Genomic DNA, 17,004 nt, shown 5'->3' with positions numbered 1-17,004 from the left:
ACATGATACCCTCCCTGGAGGTTTTGGACTACAACCCCAATCAGTCTCAGCCAGAATGCCCAATGGTCAGGAGTAATGGGAGATGTGTTGCCCTCCAGATGTTTGGGACTACACTGGGGATGGCTGAGCTATACGCTGACCTTTTTTTACCTGGACAGAAACTCCCGATTAATGGAGGGGGGAGTAGGATCATGCCCACTGTTCATGAAGGTGGGAGTAGGGTCATGCTCAGTGTTCATGGAGGGGGAGTAGGGTCATGCCCACTGTTCATGGAGGGGGAGTAGGGTCATGCCCACTGTTCATGAAGGTGGGAGTAAGATCATGCCCACTGTTCATGGAGGGGGAGTAGGATCATGCCCACTGTTCATGGAGGGGGAGGGGGATCATGCTCACTGTTAATGGAGGGGGAGTAGGATCATGCCCACTGTTCATGGAGGGGGAGTAGGATCATGCCCACTGTTCATGGAGGGGGAGTAGGGTCATGCTCAGTGTTCATGGAGGGGGAGTAGGTGTCAGGGTGGAAACTGAGCCGATAGAACCCCAGAGCAGTTCTGATTCTGAGGAGGATCAGCAATCTGTGGGAGAGGAGCCAGCTCATCCCTCACAAGCACAGCAGCTGGCAGAGATTCCTCCTGCTGGCATTCCTGAGATAGATAGTGATCCTAGCAGTGAGAAAGTGTGGGAGGGGGGCTTGCTAGATGCTCGACGCAGACGCAGGGAGCGACGAGCGATGGAGGGTGCAGAAAGGAGGCGTAGCGCCAGTTTGGCATGCAAGCAACGGCCGCCTCCCGTGGACCCAAGGGAAAGAGGGAGGATCTCTCCCTAGCCCATGAGCTCAGGGTCTTCAAGTGATTCTCCTTCAAACAGGGATCAACTGCCTACTCGGAGCATAGGCTACTCTGCTGTTCATTGCTTAGTCGCTGGTGATTAACATCTGAAAGAGTCATTAAGTTGGAAAATGATTAAAGCCTTGAAAAGAATCCTTTCATCCTTGTCTTGAGTTGGCTACTGGAGCGTACTGAAAGAGGCTGCTAGGGAGCTCCTGACAGTAGGATCATGCCCACTGTTCATGGAGGGGGAGTAGGGTCATGCCCACTGTTCATGGAGGGAGAGTAGGGTCATCCTCACTGTTCATGGAGAGGGAGTAGGGTCATGCTCACTGTTCATGAAGGTGGGAGTAGGATCATGCTCACTGTTCATGAAGGTGGGAGTAGGATCATGCCCACTGTTCATGGAGGGGGAGGGGGATCATGATCACTGTTTCTACTCCATACCTCCCTGCAGCCATGGGCTGTGAACACATGGAACCCATGAATGTGTGGACATCAGCGGTGGGGCAGCTGCAGGCACAATCCTGCTACCCTTCACCACATTCGGCCCGCATGGTTTTGGACCGGGTCAACTGAGCTACTATTTTTTCGCCTGTCCTCTACTGGAAAGTCCTTCTAATATTCTACCACATTTTCAAATCTAGAATTTGCATAAAAGATGAAAAATGAACTGTAATACTTCAATGTGCTAGGTTTATTTTTTCAAATGACGTCTGTATCGAGTTTGCCATATGAAAGTAGATAGTCCTTCCTCAAAGATAAATGCTTCTAACAGGAACACACACTCAATCCAAGTAGTGTCCTGGTTATATTTTGTATTGAATGAGGCAATCAAATCTCCTTTTGTACCTAACATTGTACGGACTAAGGAATAACCGGTGTCACCAAAGGTCAAAGTGGATTTAAGAGGCTAAATCTTATCTCAGACATTACGCAAGATTTCCAGTGGCTATGATAGGGTAACGTTAGATAAACTGTATTCATGCCATTCAATTAAGCAAAGATTAGCGAGCACTCACCTCTGGTTCAACACGAAAATATGCTTTCATTAGGTAGTCTGACAGACAACCATGCGGTTGAGGACTGTAATGGGAGAAGTTCTGGCTATTAATGAATAATAAGGTCTGTGTGTATTTATAATTCTAAAGATGAGCCCAAGCATCTTTGCTAGTACAAATGGGCTCCTATTGTTATGGAGTTACCATCAGTAGCCTGATGTCCAATACATGCTGAGTTAGACTTCAAAATGTTCTGCAAATAACTTGCCTTCAGTATAGGGGGGAGGGAATAAAACTAAAATAAAATGTAATAGATAAAATCAAACCATGCTTTGAGATTTTGATTAAAAAAGCACATACTAGAAGATTGCTTAATATTTCGTCAAAAAAATAATCCACTGCGAACTCCTGCAGAAACACCATCATATGGGAGTCTATGTGGCTTTTGGAGACGTCCCTAGTGAATTGAGAGCCAGTGTGGTGTAGTGGTTAGAGTCTTGGACTGGGATTTGGGAGATCTGGGTTCTAGTCCCCAGTCCACCATGAAGCTGACCGGGTGACTTTGGGCTAGTCACTGACTCTTAGCCTAACCTCCCTCATAGGGGTGTTGTAAAGATAAAATGGAGAGGAGGACCGCGTAAGCTGCCTTGGGTTCCTTGCAAGGGGGGAAAAAGGCAAGATATAAATGTAATAATAAATAAAAACATAAATTATGCCCACAGTGCTTTGCATCACAATTCAAAGACAAAATAAATAAACACTAATTTAATGCTACATAGATTTTATTTAGTTATTTATTTGTTTGTATGTTTATTTCATTTCTATACTGCCCAATAGCCGAAGCTGTCTGGGTGGTTCACAAAAATTAAAACCACAGAGTGCAACATAAAGCAATATAAAATATAAAATCTTAAAACCATAATATAACAATACAACCAGAATAAAACCTGGCGGCAATTCAGAGATTTAAAATACAGATTTAAAATACCAGAGCTAAAAGATTAAGAAGCTAAAATGCTAAAATACTGCAAGTATAAAAAGGTCCTCACCTGGCACCGGAAGGAGAACAATGTAGGTGCCAGGTGAACTTCTCTAGGGCGCTCATTCCACAGCCACGGGGCCACAGCAGAAAAGGCCCTCCTCCTGGTAGCCACAGATGCAAGTATATAAATAATTACTATAATTCAAATAGAAATATAATACATCTCTCACCATAGTGGGGAAGACCAGGTGACCTGTGTGCCTGCTTAATCTAGTGTCCAGGTCCTAATTATTGATGGGCAACTTCAAGGCTCCTGCTACTCTCCCTTATAGAATCATAGAATAGTAGGGAGTATTAACACATTAGGTGTGTTACTCCGCATGCTGTGGATACAGTTAGTGAGCAAGAGGCGGCCTGTGGCAAACCGGTTTTGTGGGATCGGTTCCAGCTTTTTCCTCCTGATGAAGTGGACAAGGTGCTTTCATCTGTAAGGCCGACCACCTGCTTACTTGATCCTTGCCCATCTTGGCTCATTATGGGCTGCAGAGAGAGACTGGGTGAGGGGATCAGAGCGGTGGTGAATGCCTCCCTTGAGGAGGGAGTGATGCCATCAGCCCTCAAGGAGGCAGTGATAAGACCGCTCTTAAAGAAGCCCTCCTTGGATCCTCAAGTTCTGAGCAACTTTCGCCCAGTCTCAAATCTGCCATTTTTGGGCAAGGTGATTGAGCGGGTGGTGGCGATGCAGTTGAAGGCACACTTGGAAGAAACAGATTATCTAGACCCATTTCAGTCGGGTTTCAGGCTTGGGCATGGGACAGAAACGGCCCTGGTCGCTTTGGTAGATGATATGACAGGAGGGCTCTGGATAGAGGGGAATGCTCCTTCCTTGTTCTCCTTGACCTCTCAGTGGCTTTTGATACCATTGACCATGGTATCCTCCTGGACCGCCTGGAGGGGTTGGGCATTGGAGATACTGTATTGCGGTGGTTCCGGTCCTTCCTCTCCAGCAGGTACCAGAGGGTAGCACTGGGAGAGGAGGTTTCGGACCCGTGGCCACTCACTTGTGGGGTGCCGCAGGGTTCCATCCTCTCCCCAATGCTATTTAATATCTATGTGAAGCTGCTGGGGGCTATCATCAGGAGGTTTGGGGTGCAGTGTCATCAATATGCGGATGGCACGCAGCTCTACCTCTCATTCAAATCTTCACCAAGGTTGGCCGTAGAATCCCTGTCCAAATGTCTGGAGATGGTGAGTGGCTGGATGGGGAGGAATAAGCTGAAGCTGAACCCTGACAAGACCAAGGTACTTTTGGTGGGAGACAAGAGGAGGCTGGGGGATGTTGACCTGGTGTTGAATGGGGTACGGCTACCCTTGAAAGACCAGGTCCGCAGCCTGGGGGTCATTTTGGACTCCCAGCTGTCCATGGAGGCTCAGGTGTCAGCTGTGAGCCGGACAGCACTGTATCAACTCCATCTGATACGGCGGCTGCGCCCCTTTCTTCCCGACCATCTGCTCCCATCGGTAGTACATGCCCTGGTCTCCTCTTGTTTAGACTACTGTAATGTGCTCTACATGGGGTTACCCTTGAAGACGGTTCAGAAGCTGCAGCTGGTACAGAACGCGGCGGCTCGCCTGATTAAAGGCAGCCGCCGGCGAAATCACATCACTCCAGTGCTGAAGGAGTTGCACTGGTTACCAGTTGTTTTCCGGGCCAAATTCAAGGTGTTGGTTTTGACCTTTAAAACCCTATATGGTTCCGGCCCAGCCTATCTTAAGGAGCGCCTCCAGCAGCACCAGACAGGCCGTTTAACAAGATCAGCCTCGGATGGCCTTCTCTCTGTCCCATCAGCCAGGACAGCTAGACTGGTGGGGACGAGGGAGAAGGCCTTTTCTGTGGTGGCCTCCACTCTGTGGAACTCCCTCCCTAGGGAACTCCGCCATGCCCCCTCTTTAATGAGCTTCTGCCGTGCATTAAAAACATGGTTGTTCAGGCAGGCATTTGGGGTGGGTTAGGGTATTTTAGAAAATGTTTTTATTGTAGAATTTTATTATTTTAAACTGTTTTATTGTATGCTGTACATCGCCCAGAGTGGCTGGGTGACCAGCCAGATGGGCGATTAATAAATTTAATAATAATAGGGTTGTAGGGGGCCTAGAAGGCCATCGAGTCCAACCCCCTGCTCAATGCAGGAATCCAAGTCAGAGCATCCCTGACAGATGGCTGTCCAGCCTCGTCTTGAACGCCTCCAGTGTGGGAGAGTGGGAGTAGGACAGTGTGGGAGAGCCCACCACCTCCCTAGGTAATTGGTTCCATTGTCATATTGCTCTAACAGTCAGGAAGTTTTTCCTGATGTTCAGCCGGAATCTGGCTTCCTGTAACTTGAGCCCATTATTCCGTTTCCTGCACTCTGGGATGATCAAGAAGAGATCCTGGCCTTCTTCTCTGTGACAACCTTTCAAGTACTTGAAGAGTGCTATCATATCTCCCCTCAGTCTTCTCTTCTCAAGGCTAAACATGCCCAGTTCTTTCAGTCTCTCTTCATAGGGCTTTGTTTCCAATCCTCTTATCATCTTTGTTGCCCTCCTCTAAACCCTCTCCAGTTTGTCTGCATCCTTCTTAAAGTGTGGTGCCCAGAACTGGACACAGTACTCCCGATGAGGCCTAACCAGTGCAGAGTAGAGGGGAACTAGTACTTCCCGGGATTTGGAAGCTATGCTACTATTAATGCAGCCCAAAATAGCATTTGCCTTTTTTGCAGCCACATCACATTGTTGGCTCATATTAAGCTTGTAATCGACAACAATTCCAAGATCTTTCTCGCTTGTAGTATTGTTGAGCCACGTATCCCCCCATCTTGTAACTGTGCATTTGGTTTCTTTTTCCTAGGTGTAGAACTTGGCATGTATCCCTATTAAATGTCATTCTGTTGTTTTCTGCCCAGTGCTCCAGTCTATCCAGATCACTTTGAATTTTGTTTCTGTCTTCCAAAGTATTAGCTGTCCCACCCAATTTTGTGTCATCTGCAAATTTGATCAGCATTCCCTGCACCTCCTCCTCCAAGTCATTCATAGAAATGTTGAAGAGCACTGGGCCCAGGACTGAGCCCTGCGGTACCCCACTCGTTACCTCTCCCCAGTTTGAGAAGGCCCCAAAAGACAAAGAACTTTCTGATGGTTCTTTGTCTTTAACCAGCATTGAACTGGACACCTCTTCAAACAGAGGATATCTTCAAATACAATACTGTCGTCTGTAAAATAGGCCATGTGGCCACTCTACATATCTAGGACTGAAGCATTAATCTTCCAAAACGACTGTTTGAGGTAGGATGAGAGATCATGGTTTATCCAAAGAGAACCAGCTGAACATAACCAATTTTCCTTTTTCTACAGTATACAAAAATAGTAATAATATATGCATGTGAGAAATGGAAGCAGAGTATTTTCCTGTTTCATCCAAAATCCATAGGTCACAGAAACATTACAGAGATTATTTTTTTTAAAAAAAACCAACTTGCTTCTTACCAATGACTGGTAGAATTTTCATGTCACAAAATGCTAAAAAGTTGATTCCCAAAGTAAATGTTTCACTCAAAAATAATTCTCAGTATCTAAACTGTAACTAATAAACACATGGGCTATTGCTATGCATTTTGTATTTTCATTCACTGCCATCTGTTGTTGGCAGGAGCTTTTCTATTTGTTCTCATCTAGAAAGCTCAAACAAGGGATTCAAGGGAGAGAACAATGGGAAAAGCTGCTAGAACTGGTGTCTTAAGTATTAGCAGAAATTCAGCATATTTTCATTTTAGCAACGGCTAGAATTTATGCCAGGAAGGAGAGCCATTGAAAGCTGCAGCTTCAATAATATCCACACACATAAGGCATTTCCCCAGTATATAGAGACATAATTACTCTTAACTGTGGTCTGCAGCCCACTAGAGGCCTCTGGTGTGACTTCAGATGGTCTCTGATACTGTGAGCATATGACAGAAGAAAATGCTACATGCGTTTTTCTTGAGCAAAGCAAATGGTAGCAAAAGCCAAATTCAAGCTCAGAAGAACTGGGGAAGGTTTGTAAATGAAAAGTTTGGAAAACATTAGGTCATGCACACCTGATGTTTAGGGCTGACTTGTCACTCACTGCAGAGCCAAGACTGAGGGCTAATAGAGATGCAGTGCTTGTCATCGAGTTTAAACATAAGAACATAAGAAGAGCCCTGCTAGATCTAGTCCAGCATTTGTGGCCAACCAGCTGTCGACCGGCAACCCACAAGCAGGGCATGAGCACAACAGCACCCTCCTGCCCATGTTCCCCAGCAACTGGTGTATGCAGGCATACTGCCTCTGATACTGGAAGTAGCATATAGCCATCAGGACTGGTAGCCACTGATCGCCTTTTGCTCCAGGAATTTGTCTAACCCCCTTTTAAAGCCTCCAAAGTGGTGGACATCACTACATCTTGTTGTAGCGAATTCCATAGTTTAACTATGTGCTGTGTGAAGAGGTATTTCCTTTTATCAGTCCTGAATCTGCCACCAATCAGCTTCATGGGATGACCCCGGGTTCTAGTATTAGCAGTATGCACTGCTGCTCATAATGAGAGAGGGAGAAAAATGCCTCCCAGTCCACATTCTCCACACCATTGCAAAGCTAATTTTTCTTTTATAAATAACCAGTGTGGGTGTGTGGTGGTGGTGGTGGGACCAGATCAGGACCATAGTGTGTGGTAGAGGTGCTTTAATCCTTTGCACCTGCCATAGGTCCAATCAGAATTAGTTCCCCCAAGTGCCCGTGCCAGTTTTTGAGACCCCTTGAGCAAGACACCATCAAAACCCTCCTCCCTCAGTGAGTCTCCCTTCTCACAGCCATTATCACCAGTGGCGATTGCTCCTCCTCCTCTTTCTCATCATTGCTGCCACTTGTTTGTTTGACAGGCAGAGAGCCAGTGAGCAAGGAAGCAGTGGCATCTTTTGCTCCTCCTTCTCACCACCATCACTGTCTGGGCCAGACCAAGAGGCAGGTGAACAATCGGGTTGCGATGTTGAAGAGGAGGTACAATTCTGGGGGGGGGGGGTGCTGTTTCCAGTGGGCCCCTGCCAGGGTGAGGTATCTCAGCAGTTGCCCGACCATGCCTACCCTTGATGCTGACCTGGCTTATTCACGATGGTAGGAAAGCGTCCATTAGCATTAATGGAGGCTTTCCTCCCGTTGTGAATATCAGGTGGTGAGGGCAATTCTGGGACTACAAGAGGGACAAAGGGTTAAAGCCTCCCTTTCCTCATGCCATGGTCCTGATCTGGCTCTGTCACCCCATGCCAGCTATTTGTGAAAGAAAAATGAGCAACACAGCACCAAACTACATGGAAAATGCCTTGACTACATTGGCCTTGAGGAAATGGGCTGTGGGAAGCAGGTATGATTAGTAGAGTAGTATAAATAGTAGAGTGGTGAAGACAAATTAATTAAAAAGTCCAGTGGAAGAGGAAGGTCAGACTACAAGACTTATATGCATTAACAAGAACAGATTCTTAATTTTGTGGAGTAGTAAAGATGGCTGTGGGATACTGTGGCAAATGGAGTGACTAGCATCACTGGAACAGAAGAAGACTTCAGAATAACATGCTGGGAAATAATGTACCACAACCTAATCTATAGCTCTGTGCTAACATGAGATGTGGATGATCTATGAGGCGCAGGCTGTAGGCTGTGAAGGAACACAATATTCCAGCTTGCCTGGAAAAGTAAAATCTGCCAACACCATTTTGCATGGTTCATTTATTTGGCCTTGAAGGTATTCCACCTGTCTGTGTAAACCACAGATATGGGCATCAAAAAGAGAAGGGGGTGGGTAGCAGAGTAAGAACTTGGAGCTTAGAAGCCCAAAGTGATGGGAGAAGAAAAATAACCAAGCCGAGATTTTTTTCCCCCAAAACTCAAATGTACCTGTTATATAACTGACCTAGCTATAAAGTCAGTGCACTGCTGCATGAGTTGTATCCTGTTAGAGAAGGTAGGATGTGATTTTTTTAAAAAAAAACCAACACTCTTGATTTCAAGAGATGGAGAGGAAACACAGTTATTTTTCTGTTGAAATTAAAGTTCCATTGTCATTGTACAGTGTGTTTTGAATAAAAATTTAGCATGTGTAGCAATGACCATTCTTTAAGCAGTGATGCCTTCCTGCTTAAAGTCTCTACAATTTAATGAAATATGTGTAAGTAAACTAGGTTATAGCTGCTATGATAAACAATAATCCTTATTGAAATCTACGATCTGACTGGATAGATGTCTGATATGCCGCTTTTCTATAGGACAATTTTAAAACAAGCTGACTTTATTCATAAATAGTAAACAACAACAAGAAAATGACACGATGCCTGAACATGTTGTTTGTAGGGATGTCAGAGAATTCCGTGACGGATCTCGGTGAGGCCGAATGCCAGTGCATTCGGCCCCCCAAAATCCATCGTGGAACGAAGCCCCTGCCTCCCCAACCCACGAAAGGCGCACGGGACGAAGTCCCCAGCGCCCCCAACCCAGAGGAGGTGCAGGAAACAGAGCACTTACCTGCTCCCGTCCGCACTGCTTTGCGAATGGTGGCTGTCCTTCCGGCCGCCATTCACTTCCTCCTCTTCATAGCCATGATAGGCTACGTAAATACTTATGCCATTTGCATCCCTGCAGAGACTGTGATAGGCTATGTAAGTATTTACGTAGCCTATCATGGGGGGGGGACCCAGCGTACGCAAATGGCGGCGGCTACCGCCATTTGCGTACGCTGGTTTTTCCCCCCCATGCCATGATAGGCTACGTAAGTATTTATGTAGCCTATCGCGGCAGGGGGGGAAAAAACACAGCGTACGCAAATGGCAGCAGCTACTGCCATTGCGTACGCTGGGGTTTTTCCCCCTGCCATGATAGGCTATGTAAATATTTACGTAGCCTATCACGGTTCAATACAGGGACACAAATGGCGGCAGCTACAACATCCGCCATTTGCGTCCCTGCAGGGCTGCCCAGCTGCCGGATGTCCGGCTGCGGGCAGCTGGAGCCGGCCAGCGGCTCCCCAGCTTGGCCGCGGAGTGCAGCCGTCCAGGCAGGATTCTGGGGGGAGGGGGGAGGACCAGATCACCTCCCCCCCGTCGAGGATTCCAAGGGGAGGGACGGAGCGCCTCCCCCCTACTGCGAATTGCCCAGTGCGGAGCCAGGTAGGTGTTTCGTACATCCCTAGTTGTTTGTGACCCTCCATCTTTCAGCCATTATCTGAGCTGCTATGGTGTAATGGAATGTTCATAAACATTCTAATTTCTGTCATTGGTCTTGACAAAGGTCTTGCTCTGTATCTCTCCCTTCCAATTTTCCTTATTTTGTAAGGAAGAAGCAGAAGCAGAAGAACAGGAGGAAAAAGAGGAGGAGGAAGCAGCAGGAGCAACTGCAGCAGCTGAATTTGTACTACACATTTTCTCTGAGTTGTTGGTGCAAACGATATGATCACTCAGGCACATTGCACCAATTATAAAAGTATAATTTGGCATGGGTTCCTTACATCCTATAATCTAGCCCTCAGGACTATTGCAAATATTTTGACCTCTGGAATATATTATGGTAGCCAATGCCTCATGGTTATGGAAGTCTGTATCTGGCTGTACCAGATACAGGCTTCTGATGGGGGTCTCAGCTTTTGAATCCTCATGCATACAAAACAATTTTCTCCTCTTAAAAAACTAGAAGTCAAAGAGAAGGGGTCTAGCCTAGTCTCTCTCTGACTTCTAGAGCCTTTCTATGTAAGGTATTTATTGTGTACTCGTGATTATGTTCATTTGATCATGTTAGTTTGCTGGTGCTTTACATGATGTTGTAATCCTCCAGAAGTTCTCCCATGCTTTGCAACCATTATAGCATTTCTTTTTTTCTAACGAGGAAAGTCTGGTATTTCTATGAGTGGTGGTATGAACCCATGGTGTATTTGTACAATTCTGCTGTACCACAGCACCACCTAGTGGTTGTAATGGAACATATAGAAAGGCACAGAAAGAAAAATAACATGTGTAAAGGAGCCAATCTTAATCCCACAAAGAATCCCAAAGCAGAAGTATCAGTAAAGTGGCGGGTTAAAAGCCTACGTAGAAAAGCCCCTATTTTGTATGTGGAGGGAATTTTCTTTTTTTATGGATTTAATCATGTAAGGTGCCACCTGCTCTCAGAATAGGTACTGGCAAGACACCAGCTGTGTGGGGGAACTAAGCCCAAGACTCTTACTGGCACTTGGTTTGCTTGATGTTTAAACATGTGGTTGAACAATAGAACATGAGTTGCTTTACTGGATCAGGCGAAGTGCCCTATAGTCCAGTATTCTGTCTCTAGCTGAGGCCATCCCTAGGAAGCTCACACACAGAGCCTGATAATGATAGCTATCTCTTTTTACGCCAGCATCTATTGATCAGAAATATAATTCCTTTCAACTTGGAGGCTATATTTAGAAAGACTCTGCATCACCACCTGGTATCCTGTTCTGACACTCCCCTCTTTCCCCCACTAGCACTTAGTACTAGGCAGCCAGGTGGCTTCTATTTAAATTTTCCAAAATGCGCTGCAGCAACGTTATATCAGGGGCACTGTGGGAAATCCAAACCATAATCACCTAACACTACCCAGAACAGTTAAGCCCACCAGGAGGGGGTCCCATTGGCTTAGGAGGTGGCCAACCAGAAGGCATTAGACCTAGAGCACCTGTCATGTCTGGAGCCAACCCTGCATTTAGATTAGCTGTCAAATAGTGGCAAGTAGTCACATACAGCAGCACTGGAATAGGAGGTTAGAGACCCAAACAGCCACACTGACGCTGGGTGCTAGAAATGTGCCTCTTGGAAGTTGGCATTGATTCTATCATTTTATCCAGGTTAACATTCCTCACAGCTGCTCAGAACTCTTACTCAACAGTCAACTCAAAGTTTTTAATGTATAGTTAATTGCAAATTCTAACACTATTTTGTTTTGATATGTAAGCAGGTCTAAGAATCTCTCATCAGCTGATTTATTTTTACAGAGAATCAGCAAGCCTGAGTAATGCATTTAATAGCGTATTCATGAGTTGTCATAACAAGGAAGCAACTGCTGAGGTGACTTAGAGGCAGCGTTTTAATGTCTCAAGTGAAGCTACAGCTCATGGGAGGTGCGGCAGAAAATAAAATATCGGAATGTAGGGTGTTCATTCTCTCTAAACAGTGATCCGGTTCACTCCCCAGGGAAAGAGGGGAATGTTTGTTTTTGAAAAATGCTCATACAAGACTTCTTGACCACAGTGGCTAGGGATAATAGGAAGAATGGCCCCATCAGTGGAAGCTGGTGGGTCCGATTTCAGTGGGGCTTTGAACCCACTTTGGGTTTCAGTCAGAACCAGCCAGAACTCCAAAGGAGCTATCCAAGGTGCTGAACCCTATCCATACAATAGGTACAGTGCCTCAGATAGCTCCTTTAGAGTTCTGGTTGGTCCTGACTGAAACCCAGAATGGATTCACAGCCCCACTGAAATCGGACCCACCAGCCTAAACTAGGCCCCATATGTAAACGTGGCAAGTTCTGAAAAATACTGTAGTAACATTCCTTTTTTCTCTTATCAGAACAATGTATTACCCATTCCTGAGACACCATAGGCGATAGGCCTGATCATAGAACTCCTCCCCATGCATACACACTCAGCGCACTGGTGTAGAGGAGCGAGGACAGCACCAGTTTGATTAACAGGGTCACGGACCCCGCTCAGAATTCCCTGCTCCGTCTGAGCTTAGCTGCAGTCCCCATAAAAGCTGGGGAGGGAGGGGGGATGAATTTTCCTGGCCACAATATATTGCTCCCTGTTGTAATGCAAAGTATTTTGGGGATGGCTTGGTCTTCAATAAAGACCCATGAGCTTTACAAAATACCTACTTCTGGGGGAGATGAAAATGGGTAGAAATGGCTTGTTGATATGGGTCATCACAGCTGTCTTAATTTTTGGACTCTGCTTGGGGGGTGGGGTGGCTGTCATGATGAGCACCTGCACTTCAACATTTACTGCTATACCCATTCAGTGCATGGAGGATGGAGTGGGACCGGCCCTGCCAGTCCTGCTCCCAACTCCCGGCCTAGATATCTTTACATTCAGTGCAACATCTGAAAAGGGCCCCTACAAGGTTGCTGATCATGCATGGTTCCTGACAGGGTAGAGAGCCTATGTTGAAATAGCTATAGATGGGTTGTAGGCCTTCCTTCAGACATCATACCACGCATGCAGACATCAGGGGCCTGGAAGGGAGGGGAGCATGACAATGTTGGTGGGCATGGTCCCACTTCTGCTCCAAGTGTTGTGTGTACACATGGGAGTGGGTGTATGAACACGGCTTATCTGAAGTGACCATGTGAGTATTTTATTGGTTCTCTCTTCTTACAGAGGAAGCAGTACACCAACCTAGTTATAGGAGTTAAACACAGTCTTTTTATTTTAGGGGAGAGAAATTGGCATCAAGTCTCCTCAAAAGTCCAAAGGATGGTGCTGGCACGATTTGGAGGAACACACTTAGACAGAAGTAGATCGAAGTTTCTTGATAGCTCCACTGCTGAGTCTTGGAATCTCCACTGCCGGAAGGTGAATTTGTTGGGGCTTGGAAGCTTCACAGAAGGAAGGTGGACTTGCCTTTAAGTCTAGTTCTGGGTGTAGTCCTCCCAGTTAGGCTCTTGGGATTGACACACTTTGCTTCATTCTCCTGGTTGTCTCGCCCCTTGACTACCCAACCATTTCATATTCATCAGTAGTACACCCCCAATAGGGAACACTCTCTACAGCAGGCTTCCCCACCCTGGTGCCTTCCAGATGTGTTTGACTCAAACTCCCAGAATTTCTGCCTATTCACCATGCTGACTGGGGCTGATGGGAGTTGACATCCAAAGCAACTGGAGGGCACCAGGGTGGGGAATGCTGCTCTACGGTGCTGGCTCCAGGTTTCTAGGGTGTCTTAGGCAAGACTCCTTCAATGGCCCCCTCCATCAGTGATTCTACCTTCTTGTCGCCATTGCCACCAGCTGCTATTGCTTCTCATCCTCTTTCTCATCATTGCTACCACGTGCTTGATTGACAGGCAGAGAGATAGTGAGCAAGGAGCATCTACTCCTCCTCCACCACCTCCTCACCATCACCTTTGTTTGAGCTAGAGTGAGAGGCAAGTGAACAAGCAGGTTGCGATGTTGAACAGGAGGAGCAACTCCAGGGGGCTTTTTTCAGTTTGCCCTCGGCAGGTGCCTGACCATGCCTACCCTTGATGCCAGCCCTGACTCTCTATATCAACTTGTCTATGATGGAGGTCCTTTGCTTCTACTTGGGAGCATTCTCACATTGCAGACGATCCTAGGGCATGTTTTAGAGTGCCCGCTCAGTGCACACAAGCCTCACAGGTGCCCATTGTGAACTGAACATGTCCTCTGGAACACACTCAGCATTCCTCTATGACTGCAGAGGAATTCTTTTGTCTGACACCATTTCATGTGAGGCAGCAGAGGGCACAAATGGGGGGTTCAGGCAGTAGGGCCCAGGCCTATTATTCTCTGTACTACTAGGGCAGCTCTTGGCCAGAGGGGGCCATTAGCCTTATCTTTGCCGCTCTGCAGTGCCACTGGAATAATGACCAGAAAGAGGTAGTGCTACTCTCAGCCCAGCAAGGACAGATCATCTGGGAAGCCAACCCAGTGCCTTCCTGGCTTTGATACACATATGAAGCTTCACTGCAAGCAGGCACGTCTCCATCATTTCAAGGATGTACACACAAGTACACACAAGGTAGAGAGCCTGGTGGGCACCAGGAGAGGTGTCTGTAGGCACACTGGTGCCCGTGGCCACCATGTTACTAAGCTAGATAGACCAGTGGTCTCACCCATTCAAGGCAGCTTCATACACACAAGTGCTTGAATTACAGGGCGGATAGGGAGTCCATCTGTACCATTTGTGTTGCCTCCTGTTTTTTTAGAAGCCTACAGGGGACCATGATTTGGCTAAAATTGTGGGGTGAGTTGGTGGGGTTTGTGGATTTAATTAATACACCTCTATCTTTTCCCCAGGCACCAGTGGGGGACCTGGTGGCTTGGGACCTTGATATTTGAGGGAATGCCTCTCCCTATATATGCCTGCCCGAGGACTGAGATCTGTTAGAGGGGTCCTCATCTGTGTCCCACCAGTGCAAGACACACACTAGGGTGGGACATGTGAGAGAGTCTTCTCTGCTGTGGCACCCCAGTTGTGGAATGCCCTCCCCTTGGAGGTCCAACTGGTGCACTCATTAATGTCATTTCGACACTAAAGTAAAAATATGGCTTTTTCCAAAACCTTTGAGGGCTAAATGCATTCCCTAAAGTAGCACACTGTTTAACTGTTTTATTGTTTTAGATTTCAGTTGGTATTAACTTAATGTTTAATATGTTTTAGCTGTTTAAATTATGTATTGTTTTATACCGTTTAAATTGGTTTTATCTGTATGCCACCCTGAGATCTTAATGATATAGGGTGGGATACAAATGTAATCAATCAATCAATCAATCAATCAATTGTGTGTATGATAGGGGTGCACGAAAGTCACTTACCTGGTCTCGCAGCTTGCTTCGCGGTGGGGGGGAGGCGCTTCGCTGCTCCCCCCAAAGTTCAGGCCGGGGGGGGGAGGCTTCCCTCCTCGCCCGGCCGAAATTCAGGCCGGGGGGGAGGCGCCTCGCCTCACCCAGCCGCGAAATAAAAACTTAAAAAAAAAAAAACGCCCCCATGATAGGCTACGTGACGATTTACGTAGCCTATCATGGCTAGATCTGCAAAGTCAGCCATGATAGGCTACGTTAATCGTCACGTAGCCTATCACGGGTGACTTTAAAAAAAAAAAGTGCGTACGCAAATGGCGGCCCCCATAGGGAGCCGCCATTCGCGTTCCTTATTTGGTTGCTGTAGTCTACGTAATCTTTACGTAGACTACAGCGAACAAATAAGGAACGTGAATGGCGGCTCCCTATGGGGGCCGCCATTAGCCGTACGCGCTTTTTTTTTTTAAGTCACCCATGATAGGCTACGTGACAATTTATGTAGCCTATCACGGCTGACTTTGCAAATCTAGCCGTGATAGGCTACGTTAATCTAGCCTATCACGGGGGCGTTTTGTTTTGTTTTTTACTTTTCTTGGAATGGCAGCGGCGGCAGCCGGTCGAAAGACCGGCTGCCGCCCCCGCCCCTGACGAAGACCTGCCGAACTGCCGCCGGGACCCGCCGCCGGGAGGGACATTCGGGAAAGGTAAGTCCCATCCCGGGGGGGGGCGGGGGGGTGGAGAATTTATCCCCGAAACTACTTCGGGGGGCCGAATACGTCGGCACTCGGCCCCCCGAAGTTTCGGGGAGAAATTGTCCCCCATCCCTAGTGTATGAAGCAGGGGTGAAGAAATTAGGCCCAGGTGCCAAATCCAGCCATCCTGGGCTCCTAAACTGGCTCTTTGAGGTTTCCCAAATGGCCATGCCTCCTTCCCTGGCCCCACCCCTTCCTCCAACCACTTATCATCTGGTGGTTTCCTGGCTGTTGTGTAGTCCCTCCCCATTCTAAAAGGTTGAGATGCCTCTCCTAAGGCTTCGTTACTCGCAGGAAGAGCTTTCAGCTGCAATTTGCTCATAACTTAGCCACACCCCCTTTCGCATCAAGCCCCACCCACTACTTGAATGTAACCCCTGACAGCTTCTCTGAGATTGAATTTGGCCCTTGGGCTGAAATATGTTCTGCACCTCTGACATAAAGGATTAAGAACATAAGAAGAGCCCTGCTGGGTCAGACCAAGGGTCTATCTAGTCCAGCATTCTGTTCACACAGTGGCCAACCAGATGTTGACCAGGAACCCACAAGCAGGGCACGAACACAACAGCGCCCTCCCACCCATGCTCCCCAGCAATTGGTGTACATAGGCTCAATGCCTCTGGTACTGGAGGTAGCATATAGCCATCAAGACTAGATTGCATGGAACTGCCCCTCCCCCATCTCCATTGCAATGAATAGGAAAGCCTAATTTCTGGATAGGGGCATTAACTTGTAACTACATATTACACTGAACCATGTCAGTAGTTAGAAAGGCATTAACGTATTGGGACGATTCTTTTGTCACATGGGATATTTTGCTTGTGAGCGCCACAATGGGCAATTTCGTCTTA

The sequence above is a fragment of the Heloderma suspectum genome, chromosome 2, assembly GCF_057233095.1.
Source record: "Heloderma suspectum isolate Gila_16-S chromosome 2, 16-S_ref, whole genome shotgun sequence".
NCBI classification, from domain to species: Eukaryota; Metazoa; Chordata; class Lepidosauria; order Squamata; family Helodermatidae; genus Heloderma; species Heloderma suspectum.
The sequence above is the reverse complement of the archived record's forward strand: the minus strand, read 5'-3'. Positions refer to the sequence as shown.